General features: G+C 50.8%; 1 protein-coding gene across 6 annotated transcripts in view; it reads left to right on the plus strand.

The window, feature by feature from the left end:
• The window catches only part of LCLAT1 (lysocardiolipin acyltransferase 1), a 220,861-nt gene that overhangs the window by 100,078 nt on the left and 104,860 nt on the right, over positions 1–15,923 (plus strand). The window contains exon 1 of one of the 6 annotated variants that reach the window (XM_030557362.1): positions 9,083–9,101. The exons of the other annotated variants lie outside the window; for them this stretch is intronic. The gene's annotated coding sequence lies outside the window, so the exon portion shown is untranslated. Of the gene's footprint in view, positions 1–9,082; positions 9,102–15,923 lie in introns of those variants that run through there. 6 annotated transcript variants of the gene reach the window in all.

Here is a 15,923-nt window from a genome sequence, read left to right on the forward strand (position 1 = left end):
CTGTTCAGAGCAGGACAGGCACTGCACCTCTTTCAAAATAGTGGCCTCCTCTCTTTTGTTAACATGTGAGAACTCTCCCTCATTCCTGCCCATTTTACACATAATTAGTTACTTTGGCATATTTTGTAAGATATAAGGAAAGGAAATTCATACAGCAAAAACTGTGTTTAGTGAGTTCAGGTTACAGCAGGATGCACTCCACGCAACCAAAACCTTAAAAGCAGGGAAATACTTAAGTCTTCCGACACCCTTTGCCATCTTCACATTGCCTACAGTGTGGAGGTCAGTAACACTCAGCGCTCGATAAGGCATTCACTTTCATCTCAAACAGATAACAGAGCAATACATAACCCCAGCTTAATCAAGCTCTCGTTCTTAAAGCAAAATCTTAACTCTTTCTTCTTAATCTGTTATACCAAGAAATTTCCTGACATGAGCTGCAGAAGAAAGACGGTTACTCACCTTTGTAACTGTTGTTCTTCGAGATGTGTTGCTCATATCCATTCCAGTTAGGTGTAACGCGCCGCGCGTGCACATTCGTCGGAAAACTTTTACCCTAGCAACTCAGTGGGCCGGCAGGTCGCCCCCTAGAGTGGCGCCACCATGGCGCTCCATATATACTCCTGCGGCCCACCCGCTCCTCAGTTCCTTCTTGCCGGCCACTCCGACAGTGGGGAAGGAGGGCGGGTGCGGAATGGATATGAGCAACACATCTCGAAGAACAACAGTTACAAAGGTGAGTAACCGTCTTTTCTTCTTCGAGTGATTGCTCATATCCATTCCAGTTAGGTGAATCCCAAGCCTTACAAAGGCGGTGGGGGTCGGAGTGAAATGTGGCAGAATAAAACTGCTGAGCCAGAGGCTACAGCCTCTCTTGACTGCTGAACCAGGGCATACCTGCAAAGCAAGGTATGGACCGAGGACCAATGGAGCTTCGCGACAGATCTCGTGGGTAGAAACACGAGCCAGCAAGGCGGCAGATGAAGCCTGAGCCCTGGTAGAATGCACAGTGATGTGGCTTAGGGGAAATATGAGCCAAATCATAACAAGTGGGGATGTCCGCCATCACCCAAGATGAGATCCTCTGAGAGGAAAACAAGTAAGCCCTCCCTTTGGCCCGCTACCGGGGCAGAGCTGGGGCACCTTAGGAAATGATTCTGTCAATATAATGCGAGCACTCCACAGATGTCCAAGGAGTGCAACGGTTATGCCCATTGCGTTGAGCTGTGGGTAACATGAAAGGCCAAAACACCTTAGGGAGGAAAGCCGGGTGCGGTCATAACTGCACCTTGTCTTTGTGGAACCTAGTGTACGGCGGAACCCCCGTAAGAGCTCTGCTCTCAGAGACCTGTCTGGCCAAGACTAGGTTGAGGTCCCAGGGCGGGGGCTGGGCGGCGCACCCGAGGGTGCAAGCGCTCCAAGCCCTTGAGGGACCTCGAACCCCATAGAGCGTGGGACACTGAACGTCCATCTTAGCCTGCTGGAGGTAGAGGATGGCTGCCGAGAGTATCCTCAGCGATGATACCGCCAGGTCCTGCCGCTGAAGGCCAGAGGCAGGCCAAATAGAGGGGATCGAGGCCTCAGCAGGAGCAAAATCGAGCGTACTGCAGCTGTAAAGGAAACGCTTCCACCTGGCCCGGTACATTGACCAGGTGGAAGGCTGCCTGTCACCCCGACTCGGTTACGCAGGAGCCACCGTGAGGCGAAGAGGCTGCAGGTCCGAGCGACGAAGTCTGTCGTTGCCCTGAGTGATGAGGTCTGGGCTGACAGGCCGAGCAACGTGGTACGCCAGTGCTGCCTGGACCACTCTGGAGTGATCATGATGATCGCGGGGCATCTGCCCCCTGCGGAGTTGAGCAGGACCTAATGAACCAGTGGGACAGTGGGAAGGGCATAATGCAGTTGGCCTCTTCAACGGCATCAGGAATGCGTCCAAGATCGATTCCAGAGGAGAGACCTTGGAAGGAGCAGAACATCTGGCATTTCCTGCTCGCGCGGTGAGCGAACAGGTCTGTGTGAGGAAAACATCTCCCACTTCCGGAAAGCGGGGACGCCTCACATGAGGGGCAGGAGTGATCACTCGTAAGACAGGAAAAACCTGCTGAGTCAAAGAGTTAAGACGTTCCGAACGCCTGGGAGAAAGGACGTTCGCCAGCTCCATCGAGTGGGCCATGCAAAAGACCCGGAAATGGCTGGCCTCCTGACAAAAAAGGGGTGGGAGGACTATGTCCCCCCTGAATACTTATGAAGGCACCTGGCCCTTGTGTTGGCTGTAAACACCGAGATACAACGGCCTCAGCAGCTGCCGCTGGAACCCCTGGCATGCCAGGCGGACTACTCTCATTTTTGGGGCATTAACGAGGAATGCCAGCTTCTTAGAAGACCAAAGGCCTTAAGCTCGGAGGCGACCATGAGCACTCGAGCAGAGAGATGATGCGTCCGCCGTCAGGGGCAGTGAGGGCTGGGGCGATGAAACCGCATCCCTGTCCACACCAAGGAGGGAGTTAGCCACCACTCTAGGGAGCCTAAGACGTTCGAGGGAACGGTGACTACCATGACCATTGGCTCCCTGTCCAAGCGGTACGCCGAGGTGGGCCGGACTTGGAGAGGACGGAGGCGGAGCTTGGCGTGTTTGGTTACAAACTTGCGGGCAACCATGGACCCAGGAGACTGAGACAAGAGCGAGCTGAGGTCGTGGGGAAAGCCTTCAGACCTCAGATGATTGTTGCCCTCGCCTAAAACCGCAGTTGTGATAAGCAGGCTCCGGTAGGTATGGAGCCAGGATAGCCCCTAGGACGCCCAACCTCTGCGTGGGAAACCAGAGTGGATTGCTCTATAGAATCATCAGGCCTTGATCGTGGAATAAGACCGTGACGATGCCCACGGCTGAGCGGTTTGTGTCTCAGAGTCTCCTCGGATAAGCGAATTGGTCCAATACGGAAAAACGGCATATCCGACATCAGCGACGGAAGGCGGCGACTATGGCCGTAAACCGGGAGTATTCACCGCTGGCTATAAAGCGGAGGCCATCTCCCGTGTGGAGGGGAAGATGGCACTGCGAAAGTACGCGTCCTTCATATCCAGGGCGGCATAGTAGCCCCCCAGGAGGCAAGGATGGAATAATGGTTTCCCAGGGATACCATGTAGAACTTCAACCTATCCTAAAACCGGTTGAGTCCATGCAGGACCAGGAGGTCTGAGGACCTGTGTTCGAGTGGGGGACTAGGGCATAAGGGAGTAAAACCCCTTGCCCCTTTCGTCCGCTGAAGGGGGACAGGGCTGGAGCAAATTAAAGGTGGTACCTATGCTCCATCGTGCGGCAGGACCCAGCGATCTAAAAGTACTGGGGCCATGCCAGGAGAAAGCGGGATCGGGATCCCGTCCTGCGACTGGTACACCGCCCTCCGGCGAACCTTGGAAGGTCCGTCTTTGGGTCCCAGTGGTAATTGCGAGGGACCTTGACTTGGCTTTTTAGGGGGCTGACGTTTGTCTGCAACCGCCTTGGCCTTGCCGTTTTCCAGAGTTCTGCCTCTGGCTAGGCACAGAGTATGGCGGCTGGGGCCATAAGGCCTGCGTTTGGTCGCTGGCGTATACATGCTGAGACGCATTAGGACCCTATTGTCCATCAGGCTTCGCAGTCTGGGGCTGTCTCTGCCGCGAAGATGCCTTACCCACAAAGGGTAATCCTGAATGGCATACTGCAGCTCTGGCCGAGGTTTTAAAACCTGAAGCCATGAAATGCACCTCATGGCGACACCCAAGGCCAGAGTGCTGGCCGCAGAGTCTGCTGCGTCCAACGAGGCCTGGAGGACGCTCTGGGAACCTTCTTTCCCCCCGTCCTCCAAGACGGCAGCGAACTCCAGGTGGGAGTTTGAGGGAGAAACTCCTTCACCCAGGCGTTATAATTATCGCAGCTAAGCAAGGCTTGTTGCTTTGCTACCCAGAGCTGCAGGGCCCCTGCAGAGTACACCTGGCATTCGCCAAGCCTCTTTCTGCTTCAGGGCTGGCGCCCGCTGGCCATCATATCAGGATCGTGGTCCTGAGCATAAATCTGCGCATTTTTTATGGGATGACACGGATGCGCGTCCGGACGGCCATGGGGGTACTAAAGAAGGCACGGGCAGAGCCTCTGACTCACTCGGACCTTGCCCAACTCGGCACTGGGGACCGGCATCGGGAGGCGTATCGGTACCTGGCACGAGATCCAGACCCGCACGGTGTCGGGAGGTCGACCGAGATCTCGAGGCTCGGAGAAAGGCTACAGGAGTCAAGGTACCTGCCCCGGTGCCAGATGTCGGAACGGTGCCGATAGCGGGTCGGCAAACGGGATACCGACCGGTGCAGCGAGTGCGACCAGTACCGAGGAAACCAGCACCGGGACTGCCAGTGGTGTCCGGCGTGCCGACAGGACTTGGAGTGTCTGCGGGACCGTGACCATGAACGGTGCCGCTCTGCTGTACTGACAGGGGACAGTCCCTGAAGAGACTGTATTACCCGTACCGGCGGTGCCCGGGTCAGGCAGCACTGACTCTGTCATGGCACTGAGAGCCCTCGCCGTTGGTACATCTCCGGCGTGAAGGGAACAGCAGGCTCAACCACAGTGTGTACTGGGGAGCTATCAGGCACCGGATTCGACGGCCCTCGTGGGACCGGGATCCACGGTACCGAGGTCATCAGAGCTTCGGTAGGTGCCGGTGCCGGGCGAACCTAGTTAGATAAGTTGTCTAGCTGCGGTGCCGTCAGCACTGAAGCAGCGGGAGTAATACGCTCAACCACGGCGCGTGCCGGGGAGCCGTCGGACACCGGATTCGATAGCCCTTGTGGGACTGGAATCGACGGTGCCGATGTAGTCGGTGCCTCAGAGGCTTCGGTGCCGGGCAATCCGACTTAGACTAGCCCTCTGGCTGCGGTGCCGTTGGCATGGAAGCAGCCGGAGCAGGAGCTCAACCACGGCACGTTCCGGGGAGCCGTCAGGCACCGGATTCTACGGCCCTTGCGGGACCGGGGATCGACGGTGCCGACGTCATCGGTGCCGCAGCAGGTGTCGGTGCCGGGCGATCCGACGTAGACGAGCTCTCTGGCTGCGGTGCCGTTGGCACGGAAGCAGCCGGAGCAGTAGCTCAACCACGGCGCGTGCCGGGGAGCCGTCAGGCACCGGATTCTACGGCCCTTGTGGGACCGGGATCGACGGTGCCGACGTCATCGGTGCCGCAGCAGGTGCCGGTGCCGGGCGATCCGACTTAGACGAGCCCTCTGGCTGCGGTGCCGCTGGCACGGAAGCAGCAGGAGCAATACGCTCAACCACGGCGCGTGCCGGGGAGCCGTCAGGCACCGGATTCTACGGCCCTTGGGGGTACCGGGATCGACGGTGACGACGTCATCGGTGCCGTAGCAGGTGTCGGCGCCGGGCGATCCGACTTAGGCGAGCTCTCTGGCTGCGGTGCCGCTGGCACGGAAGCAGCAGGGGCAATACGCTCAACCACGGCGCGTGCCGGGGAGCCGTCAGGCACCGGATTCTACGGCCCTCGTGGGACCGGGATCGACGGTGCCGACGTCGTCGGTGCCGGGCGAGCCATCTTAGACGAGCTGTCTAGCTGTGGTGCAGTTGGCACAGAAGCAGCAGGAGCAGTAAGCTCTACCACGGCGCGAGCCGGGGAGCTGCCAGGCACCGGATTCCATGGTCCTGGGGGACTGGAATCGACGGAGCCGAAGTCATCGGTGCCTCTGCAGTTATCGGTGCCGGGTAACGCAACTTAGGCGAGCTCTCTGGCTGCGATGCAGGTGGCACGGAAGCAGCGGGAGCAGGGGGCTCAACCACGGCGCATGCCGGGGAGCCGTCAGGCACCAGCAGGAATCGTAGACTCTCTCGACCTCGGAAGAAGGGAGCGGTGCCGAGTCGACATCGGTGCCGGCGACGGTCGGTGCCGAAAGGCCTTGGTAGTACCGGCGGGGTCCGGTGCCGAGGAGGCGCTTCTGCCCGCCGCTCGAACATCGCTCGGCGCCCAAGGTGGAGGGGTAAGTGAAAGTCCCGCACCTTTTTGTTCTCGGCTTAAAAGCCTTGCAAATGGGGCACTTATCTGTCAAGTGTGATTCCCTGAGGCACTTCAAACAGGAGTCATGTAGATCTCTCTTCGGCCGCGGCTTCTGGCAGGCCGGGCCCCTTTTAACCCGGTGAGCCATGCATGGCTCCGGCACTGGGCTCATGGAAGGGGCTACTTCCTGAACCCCGCTAACTAAACTAACCATGTTAGCAAAGAAAACACGTATAACCATACAATATATAAATAAAAGTGTTATAACTGCATAATTATATACGAGAAAAACGAGTAGCTAGGGAAGTGGAGGTCAGCTAAGCCGCGCTCCACTGTTCCAACGACCGACACTGGCGGTAAGAAGGAACTGAGGAGCGGGTGGGCCGGCAGGAGTATATATGGAGCGCCATGGTGGCGCCACTCTAGGGGGCGACCTCCCAGCCCACTGAGTTGCTAGGGTAAAAGTTTTCCGACGAATGTGCACGCGCGGCGCGTACACCTAACTGGAATGGATATGAGCAATCACTCGAAGAAGAACTAATGTTGTTTGTGTACATTAATCTAGAGAAGAACTACATGGAGTGTCTTCAAAGTAGGTTTGATGAATTATTAGATTATAAACTAATAAATAGACCCCCAAAATAGAAGGGTTATACTTCTGGCCCTGTGTTTAAAGACAGACTAGTAAATTGAATGCATGGCTAAAAAGACAGTGCTAATAGTAGGGTATTAGTTTTGTGGCAAAATGGAGTTCATTTTACTACAGTTTGGCTGGCTGGAGCTGTATAGAAGGGTCACCATTGTTACTTGCTGTGAGATGCTTTAAACTAGCAGGCAAGAAAATGCTGTGCAGAATGACAGAAAGGGAAGGAATGAATGAAAAGTGAGATCCATGAATCCAGCAAAGAGATGCACATGGAGAATTTCTGTATAAACTGACTGAAACACAGTGCAGCAGCAAAAGCTGTCGGGGGCTAAATACAGAAGGCTAGAGATCATTGGATGTCAGTTGGAGCAGTTTATGCCTCATATCAATCCTGTGCTTTGCTTTCCAGTGCAGATTTTTAAATCCATGTCAGGACTGCAAATGTATATTCAGTAGATCAGATCAGTGGCGGCTCTAGGCACCAGCAAACAAGCAGGTGCTTGGGTCAGCCCATTTGCAGGGGCGGCAGCCAGCAGGGATCCAGCCTGGGAGCTGAGAACCAACAGGGGGCTATAGAGCCAGCCCGGGAGCAGGGAAAGAACTACATTTCCCAGCATTCCCTCGGCCACGATCAAAAGGAAAAGGAGGGGGAGGGAGTATGGTAGCTGAAACCTCACGCTGTAGCTTGCTGTGAATGGAGAGCTCGCTGCTAGAGTGGGGTGGCACTGTGAATGGGGAGCAAGTGTGCCCAAGGAGTAGAAGGCTTTGGCCCAGATATCCCCTTCAGAAGACATCCCCAGGCTGGATTAGGGATACTGGTGTGACCTCACCTTGCAGCCCCCAAAGAAGGAATTGGGTGGACTAAATGGACAGTGCCCCTCTCTGTCTGAAGCCTAGCAAGGGAGGTATGTGGATCCCACTAGAATTTAAAATGGAAAAGTAAGGGAGAGGAGGCTCTTCTGGACCTGGGCAGCTTTAGATACGGTACCAGGCATGTAGGAGGATTTCCACTTCTGAGCCATGGAAGCAGAAATTGACTTTTCCTTTCCAAATTTAGCTAATTTCAGGAAGGGAATCTAGCACCTGCCTTCCAGGTTTGAACACCACAAAATTCAGGAGTTATCAAGCTCAATTTGAGCAGCTGTTACTTCATTTCTCCCAAATCAAATATACTGATCCACTGTAACTTGCTCTAGAAAAAGTAGGATAAAATTGAGCAAGAAATGCTTCCCAGTGGTTATTAGGGCTGGAATTGCTATTTTCAACAGCCATTGCCTTTTTTATTATTGTTTGTTTAAAAGGAAGACAGTGATATTGCATTGGCAAATTCCCCATAGAAACAAGGAGTGGAACAAAAGAATAATAAAGGCAGGTCAACTTTTCCTCATTTATGGAGGACAGTCTTACAATATGCATCCAGATATCCTCCAATCACACAAGCTGAAAATTGTTCCACTTTACTGCAGTTCTGTAACCATATGGGAACCAATCCTGTCTGTGTTCTGTGCACATCCAAAATTCCTGCTGAATGACCTGCCCTGAGAGGAAGTTACCAGTGACCCAGGGTTGGAGCGGAAGGAGGGTACAGGTGGTGGTGGGGAGAGCCCAGGGCTGGGGCAGCAGGGAGTGTGTGTGAAGGGGACAGAGCTCAGGGCTGGAGTGGCAGGTGGTGTGTGTGGGGGGGGTACTAGTGGGGAGGAAGTGGGGAGCCCAGAACTGGGACAGGCACAGGATGTGTGGGGAAGAGAGCCCAAGGCTGGGGTGGTAAGGGGTGCAGGTGGAGGGGGGGGAGCCCAAGGCTGGGGTGGCAGGGGGTGCAGATGGGGGGGAGCCCAGAGCTGGGGTGACGGGGGTGCGGGTCGGGGGAAGTCCAGAGCTGGGGAGACAGGGGGTGCAGGTGGGCGGGGAGAGCCCAGGGCTGGGGCAGCAAGGGGGTGCGGGGTGGAGCCCAGGGCTGAGGTGGGGGCAGCAAACATTTTTTTTTGCTTGAGGCGGCAAAAAACCTAGAGCGGCCCTGGATCTTGTGATAAATATCAGTAGGGAATTGTGGCCAGGGAGTAGAATTATAAATTCAACCAGGCAGTGTAAAAAAATCTTGTATATTTACCCCCATGGCCCTACCATGTAATATGAAAGGCTTTTAATTGGTACTAATAGCTGAAGAAAAGTCTTCAGCAATTTTGAAGTTCTGTTTTAAAAAGCCTTTGCCCATTTTGTAAGCTTTTAGCATTTAACCAAATCTTTTAAAGGTCACAAGGAAAGAGAATTTAGAAATCCATGCGCCGCCGCCTCAGTGCCTTGCAGATGTCATTGCTACCATCTGTTAGTCGTCAACGTTTAATATTTCTAGCCAGAAATTATTTAGAATTCTGAAATTAAAATATTTTCTTCTCTCCTAGCACCTTTCAGTTTAATCTTGTCAGGTGAGTACCTTTACATGAACTAATTGTACTTGATTAAAAATAAACAAATACAGAGCTTTTGATACATTTACTAAAGGCAATTGTTTTCATCCTAGGCAGCTATATGGTGGTCGGTACTTTTAAGTATTTCATTCAGAATTGTGTACAACATGGGGTTTTGTGTAACAGTTTCATCTGAATATCTCTAAGAACTTTGCAAGCATTAAGCCTCACAACATCCAGGTGCTAACATAACATCCCAATTTCAGAGTGGGAAAATAAATTTGAGAGGTTAAGAAAATTACCCAAATCAGATAAATGAGGGGCATATCTAAGACTTGAGCCCAGGAGTGCTGATTCCTAGTCCCCATCTTTAGCTAATGCACTCTTCGTGCTTGGGATTTTATTTGTATTTGGAGACTTAATATGCAGAGGAATGTATGTTTGGAGGTGAGCAGAGTTAAAGCATCTGAAACATGATTTAACAACTGCATACTGCACATATAAGGACTTTCTATTTAAGAAATGTAGATACTTACTTCGCAGGTAGATAATGACTCAGGAGTTTTTGGGTCACTTTTTATAGATGTTTACAAATTATTAATTTACCGTATTTTAATGTATTAAAAAAAACCTTTGACTTGACTATATACTAGTTGTTTCTTTTTTAACGGATGATCTTTTTGTTCCTGGAGACTATATCTCTGGGTTAATAATGCATGCAATAAAGTTTCCAAAATGCTGTATTAAATTTCAATAATCTCAATTTCAGAAATATTACTGCAGCATTTCTCTACCACTTGCCAAAGGTATGGTCCTCAGGAATCACTATTCACTTTTTTTGTTCAGCTGTTACTGGAGTTTCTTATATCAGTGGTTCTCAACCAGGAGTCCAGCGCCACCTGGGGAAGTCGTGAGCAGGTTTCAGGGGATCCGCCAAGCAGGGCCAGTGTTAGACTTGCTGGGGCCCAGGGCAGAAAGCTGAAGCCCCACCACATAGGGCTAAAGTCCGGGGCTCTGAGCCCCAACACCTGAGGCTGAAGCCAAATTTAGCTTCACTGGGGCCCCTGTGGCATGGGGCCCCAAGCAATTGCCCTGCTTGCTACCCCCAATGATGGTCCCGGCTTTTATATACAGAAAACCAGTTGTTGTGGCATAGGTGGCCCATTGAGTTTTTATAGCATGTTGGGTGGGGGCTCAGAAAGAAAAAGGTTGAGAACCTCTGTCTTAGTTTTTGATTATGTCATCTATTCTGGCACATTTTGCAATGGCAATTCTCTAGGAGGATTTCTAACAGCATTGACAATTTCTTGCAATTAAATTCAAATAGAATTTCCCTAATCCACTCTCCTCTAAATTTGCATATACGAACCTGTTTTCTCACCTCGCTTTTTATCAAAGATTCAATAGCAGATGCAGTGATAAAGTGGGGAGTCTTGTATTACTAAGACTTGATTACTTTCTCAAAATATACTGCAGAATGCATACTAAAGTTCACTTACTACTTAATAAAGTGTTGTAAATAATTGGAAATAAACTATAATGTCAAACAAATGGACAAAGAATTATTTGAAATATCGTCTGTCTTTTTTTAATCACTTAACTTGCCAGTTCTCAAAACTCCTGATGTTCAGAATGCGTCTCCCATTCACTAATATGAATCAGTGAGGTTCTGCTGGAAGCAAAATGTGTATATTAACCATCAGCACCTCATCTTGGTGTCAGTGATTTTCACAGGGTTATAATAGTGGATGAAGGGACTGCAATGATACCTGGATTTTAGGGGAACATTTGTTACAGAATCTCAAGCCTTAATCGAAAAAATAAATTAAAATTGGCTTTAATCTGAGCTCAGTTATATGAATTGAAAAGTGGCTGAAGGAGCATAATCCAAGTATATGGGTACGTCTACACTACGGGATTATTCGGATTTTACGTAAACCAGTTTTGTAAAACAGATTGTATAAAGTCGAGTGCACATGGCCACACTAAGCACATTAATTCGGCAGTGTGCGTCCATGTACTGAGGCTAGCGTCGATTTCCGGAACGTTGCACTGTGGGTAGCTATCCCATAGTTCCTGCAGTCTCCCCCGCCCCTTGGAATTCTGGGTTGAGATCCCAGTGCCTGATGGGGCAAAAAATATTGTCACGGGTGGTTCTGGGTACAGCCTCACCCCTCCCTCAATGAAAGCAGCAGACAACCGTTTTGCGCCTTTTTTCCTGGGTCAACTGTGCAAACGCCATAGCACAGCAAGCATGGACCCTGCTCAGATCAAGATAGCAATCATGGACGTTGTAAACACCTCGCGCATTCTCATGCAGTCTGTGCTGAACCAGGACCTGCAAAACCAGGCGAGGAGGAGGTGGCTATGGCAGCGCAGCAACGAGAGTGATGAGGACATGGACGCAGAATTCTCTCAAACCGCGGGCCCCTGCGCTTTGGAGATCCTGATGGTAATGGGGCAGGTTCTATCCATTGAACACCGATTTTGGGCTCGGGAAACAAGCACAGACTGTTGGGACCGCATAGTTTTGCAGGTTTGGGACGATTCCCAGTGACTGCGAAACTTTCAGATGCATAAGGGCACTTTCATGGAACTTTGTGACTTGCTTTTCCCTGCCTTGAAACGCCAGAATACCAAGTTGAGAGCAGCCCTCACAGTTGAGAAGTGAGTGGCAGTAGCCCTCTGGAAGCTTGCAATGCCAGACAGCTGCCAGTCAGTCAGGAATCAATTTGGAGTGGGCAAATCTACTGTGGGGGCTGCTGTGATGCAAGTAGCCAAAGCAATCATTAAGCTTCTGCTACGAAAGGTTGTGACTCTGGGAAACGTGCAGGTCATAGTGGATGGCTTTGCTGCAATGGGATTCTCTAACTGTGGTGCGGCGATAGATGGAACCCATATCCCTATGGCACCCAGTATGTAAACCGCAAGGGGTACTTTTCAATGGTGCTACAAGCACTGGTGGATCACAAGGGACGTTTCACCAACATCCACGTGGGATGGCCAGAAAGGATTCATGACACTCGCGTCTTCAGGAACACTACTCTGTTTAAACGGCTGCAGCAAGGGAATTACTTACCAGACCAGAAAATAACAGTTGGGGATGTTGAAATGCCTGTAGTTATCCTGGGGGACCTAGCCTACCCCTTGATGCCATGGCTCATGAAGCCATACACAGGCAGCCTGGACAGTAGTCAGGAGTTGTTCAACGACAGGCTGAGCAAGTGCAGAATGGTGGTAGAATGTGCATTTGGCCATTTAAAGGTGCGCTGGTGCACATTACTGACTCGCTCAGACCTCAGAGAAACCAATGTCCCCATTGTTATTGCTGCTTGCTGTGTGCTTCACAATCTCTGTGAGAGTAAGGGGGAGACCTTTATGGAGGGGTAGGAGGCTGAGGCAAATCACCTGGCCGCTGATTATGCACAGCCAGACACCAAGGTGATTAGAAGAGCACACCAGGAAGCGGTGCGCATCAGAGAAGCTTTGAAAACGAGTTTCATCACGGGCCAGGCACGATGTGACTGCCGTGTTTGTTTCCCCTTGATGAACCCCCCCTCCCCCCCGATAGACTCATTCCCTGTAAGCAACCCACCCTCCCCCTTTGATTACAGCTTGCTTAAGGAAATAAAGTCACTATTGTTTAAAAAGCATGTATTCTTTATTAAGTCATTATAAAAAGAGGGCGAGAACTGACAAGGTATCCCAGGTGTGGTTTGGGAGGAGGATAGGAGGAAAGGAAAAGGCCACTAAAAAAATTTCAAAGTAATGACAGCTTTTTGGTTTTGCTATCCATGGGGGTGGAGTAGGCAGTGCACGAAGCCTTCCCCCACGCATTCTTACACGTCTGGGTGAGGAAGATATGGAACATGGTGAGGGGTGACAGTGGTTACACAGGGGCTGCAGCGGCACTCTGTGACCCTGCTGCTGTTCCTGAAGCTCCACCAGACGTCGGAGGATGTCAATTTGATCACGCAGCAGCCCCAGCGTTGCATCGCGCCACCGCTGATCTTCCTGCCTACACCTCTGATCTTCCTGCTGCCACTTCTCATCTTGAGCGTCCCTCCTGTCCTCACGTTCACTGGCATCTTTCCTATAATTTGATACCACATCCTTCCACTCATTCAGATGAGCTCTTTCATTGCGGGTCACTTCCATGATTTCCAAGAACATTTCGTCTCGCGTCTTTTTTTTCCGCCGCCTTACCTGAGATAGCCTCGGGATAGAGTAGGAAGGCTTGAAAAATTTGCAGCTCCATGAGGGAGGGGAAAAAAGGGAGAGAAGTATTTAAAAAGATACATTTTACAGAACAATGCTTATACTCTTTCACGGTGAACAACACTATTCATCTTACGTAGCACATGTGATTTCACTACGAGGTCGCATTTTGCATCTTAATATTGAGTGCCTGCGGCTCTGGTGTTAGAGATCTCACAGACGCAGGTCCGGGCAGCAGAACTCAGCTTGCATGCCACCATGGTAAGCCGTTGTCTTTTGGCTTCTGCAGCCTTCATATACACAGTGCCCTCCTTTCCCAAATACCAAGCAAATCCCGTTCAGTGCTGCTTCTTTCCTGTTAAAATGCAGCAGCAACCCCCCCCCCCCCTTCCAATTCCCTGGGATGATCTCCTTACCCCTCCCCCCACCGCTTGGCTGGTAGCAAGGAAGATCCCTGCTAGCCAAACACGAAAAAGCTCAGCGCTATTCCCCCCCCTCCCCTTCCCCTGCTTGACTACCTGCAAGGAAGGATTTCTCTTAAGCAACAGGCAAACAGCCCAGTAGAAATGGCCATCTCTGTCCCCTTAATTAAATTCCTGAATTTCAACTAGGTTACCATGAACGATATCACTCTCCTGAGGATAACACAGCGAGATAAAGAACAGATGTTGCTTGAATGTCAGCAATCACCGGGATCATACGCAGCTAGGGTTTGTCATGCAATGATACCAGATTAATTGCTACATGCATGGCGTAGTCAAGTGTCCTACCATGGAGGACAGAATAAGGCTGCCCTGCCCAGAAACCTTCTGCAAAGGCTTTTGGAGTACCTCCAGGAAAGCTTCATGGAGATGTCCCTGGAGGATTTCCGCTCCATCCCCAGACATGTTAACAGACTTTTCCAATAACTACTGGCCGCGAATGCATCCCAAGTCCTTGGGGCAAATTAATCATTAAAAAACGCTTGCTTTTAAACCATGTTTTATATTTACAAAGGTACACTCACCAGAGGTCACTTCCATGGCTTCATTGTCTGGGCTAGTGGCTTAGGAGGGCTGGGAGGGTAATTCCGTCTGGGTGAGAAAAAGCTCTTGGCTGTTGGGGAGAACAGAGTGCTGTGTGCTCTCTGCAAGCTCGTCCTCCTCTTCCTCCTCCTCCTCCTCCTCATCTTCCCCGTCCGCAGAATCCTCAGCCATGGCTGAGATTACCACTCCCACCTCGGAATCCACGGACAGGGGTGGGGAACTGGTGGCGGATCTCCCTAGAATTGCATGCAGCTCAGCGTAGAAGCGGCATGTTTTCGGCCCTGCCGCGGACCTTCCGTTTGCTTCTTTGGGTTTCTGGTAGGCTTGTCTGGGCTCCTTAACTTTCACACAGCACTGCACTGAGTCCCTGGTGTGGCCTTTCTCCATCATAGCCTTGGAAATGTTTTTCAAATGTTTTTTCATTTCGTCTTTTGGAATGGAGTTCTTTTAGCAAGGAATCCTCTCCCCATATAACGATCAGATCCATTACCTCCCGTGCGGTCCATGCTGGAGCTCTTTTTTGATTCTCAGGAGACTGCATTGTTACCTGTGCTGATGAGCTCTGCGTGGTCACCTGTCTGGTGAGCTGTCCACGCTGGCCAAACAGGAAATGAAATTCAGAAGTTCATGGGGCTTTTCCTGTCTACCTGGCCAGTGCATCCGAGTTCAGATTGCTTTCCAGAGCTGTCACAGTGGTGCACTGTGGGATACTGCCCGGAGGCCAATACCATCGATTTGCAGCCACACTAACCCTAATCCGACATGGCAATACCGATTTCAGCGCTACTCCTCTCGTCGGGGAGGAGTACGGAAACCGGTTTAAAAAGCCCTTTATATCAATATAAAGGGCCTCATTGTGTGGACGGGTGCAGGGTTAAATCGGTTTAACGCTACTAAAATCGGTTTAAACGCGTAGTGTAGACCAGGCCTGTGTCAGAGTGTGAAACGAGGTATCCAGTCGCAACTGCCTGGATTGGGCCTTGTTTCATTTAATGTCTTTGTTAATGAAGTGGAAAAGATTAAGTAGCACATTGATTAAATTCACAGATGATAGGAAAGAGGATGGTGCTGCAAACATCACTAATGATATATTTATCTCATGTTAAGTTGTTTCATGTTTATGGAAAAACACAAGTTGACATATCTTGAGAAAAATAATCTGAAATATGGATATTCCAGGGGAAGGCTATCGAAGAATTCATCATAACTGTGTTCACAGCATTGCAAGACTTGCCGTGTTCTAAAAGCCTGCCTGCTACACCCAAAGACAGAGAAACGCGTAACAAGAGGGCAAGAAGAGGGAAGGGAAAGGTGGGTGAGGTAGACAGTATGTTGGATGGGAGGACGGAGAACAAAGCTGCTGAATTCAAGAGAAATGAGGAGTAGGGTCCACTATGGACAGTTATTTGCAAATCCTAATTGCTATATTCAGCACTCAGGTATTACTATGTTGACTTCTAAAATTGTGCGTGCACACACACACTCCATTTTACAGATGGGTAAACTCAGAGCTAAGATTAGATTTTTTTTTTCCAGACTCCCTTTCTTTTACCACTTGATTATGCTTCCACTTCATTGACCAAACCTTTGGCTCAGT

The sequence above is a fragment of the Gopherus evgoodei genome, chromosome 3 (genome assembly GCF_007399415.2).
Source record: "Gopherus evgoodei ecotype Sinaloan lineage chromosome 3, rGopEvg1_v1.p, whole genome shotgun sequence".
Lineage (NCBI taxonomy): Eukaryota > Metazoa > Chordata > Testudines > Testudinidae > Gopherus > Gopherus evgoodei.